The sequence below is a fragment of the Triticum aestivum genome, unplaced genomic scaffold (genome assembly GCF_018294505.1).
Source record: "Triticum aestivum cultivar Chinese Spring unplaced genomic scaffold, IWGSC CS RefSeq v2.1 scaffold102842, whole genome shotgun sequence".
Taxonomy (NCBI): domain Eukaryota; kingdom Viridiplantae; phylum Streptophyta; class Magnoliopsida; order Poales; family Poaceae; genus Triticum; species Triticum aestivum.
Window position 1 is genome coordinate 1 of NW_025268028.1, and position 1,463 is coordinate 1,463.

The 1,463-nt window shown below is 46.9% G+C and overlaps 1 long non-coding RNA gene across 1 annotated transcript; it reads left to right on the plus strand.

Moving 5' to 3' along the window:
• Positions 1 to 392: 392 nt before the first annotated feature.
• LOC123178062 (uncharacterized) lies at positions 393 to 1,462 on the plus strand. The gene is made up of 3 exons (XR_006489298.1): positions 393 to 618; positions 744 to 884; positions 1,394 to 1,462. It is a non-coding gene; the product is annotated as an uncharacterized lncRNA (long non-coding RNA).
• The last annotated feature ends 1 nt before the right edge of the window (position 1,463 follows it).

Consider the following 1,463-nt stretch of genomic DNA (forward strand, 5'->3'; position numbering starts at 1 on the left):
GGAAGGAGACGGCCAGCAGCATGTACGCGGCGGCGTAGAGGCGGAGGCGGCGCTCCATGTTGTGCTGACCATCGTCGACGCCGGCGTAGTACTGCTGTGCCGTCGCTAGGAAGAGGTTCCGGAGGAAAGCCGCCATTTCTCTGACTGTGTTAAGCTGCAGTGTATACCGGGCTGTTGGGATTAGTAGACACAGTTAGGGTCAATCGTATATATAGACCACATGACGTTGGAACGATCAAGTACAACGAAGAACATGACTCGGAGCTCATTGTTTAGTAGAGTTGAATTGAGTGTGATGACAGTTTGTACCTGACAATAGTTGATTAATTTCCAAGGTTAGATAGATTTATTTATAGATGTAGGAAGGGGATCAGAACGACTAGGATAGAATCTGAGCATGTGTTGCAAAAATAGAAAAAAATGATGCTGGACCATCAGATGAGAAATCGATGGCACAGGTCCGGACGGAGTGATCTCTGCACAAAATTTGCAAAAGGGTCCGATTTGGTTTCGATGCCCTCCCGATTCAATCCCAAATCCCGTACGCAGCGGTGTCTCGCAGGACGAAAAATCGTCCTCGTCGGCGGCGGCGGCGGCCCAGATCCTGAGCCAAGCTAGGTAGGCTAGCACGCCCAGCAAATGTGCTGATCCATCTCCTGTCCGATGGCTCCTAACCGTTTGGTCGCCAGCGGCGCAGTTTGAGGCAGATTAGATCTGATTCCTCACCTCCTCCCCCCTCTCAGGCTCCTGGATCAGCTCATGGACGTGCTCCCTCCCCCTCTTGCGACCCAGCACTAGCTCGACGGTGGTGGACTCCTCGCCTCCTTCCCGACCGGCCGCTTTTAGGTGCTACGAACACTCCACCAAGGTGGTTTGTTCTTCAGGTAAATAACTAAATATATATCTCTATAGTTTTATTTTCCTTTTACTTGTTATCGTCAAATCTGATCATGTCTCAGTGACGCATTTTTAGAAATTAGATTAATACTGCCTCATTGGGTCGAATCACTGAATAAATGATTAGGTTGGTACAAGCAAACGAGGATAAACTTAAACCTATGCCTATGGTTCTATAGATACTGTGAAAATTAGAACCATACGACTAGAGTTGGCATTTTGGAGAAGTGACACTGGCCGTTAGAATGTTCAGCTCCCATGCCACTTAGATATCTGAGTACTATTTTTTTCAGAATTCCAGATTTGCAGGCACTGCAGTGACCTGGTTCAAATATTAAGTACATTCGACACAAGAATATCTGTAGCATAACTAATTCAATTCACCGGTCAGTGATCAGTAAACACATGAGCACACTATGATCTTCATGTCGACAATTTCCGATACTTCTTATTAGTTACTAACTATTACTATTCCAATCTGAAACATGAACACCAGTAGGAAAGGGAAATGTCACTCACTCTGGCTCTGCGGAGCGGCTCGATGTCCCATGAGACGTAGACCCCCA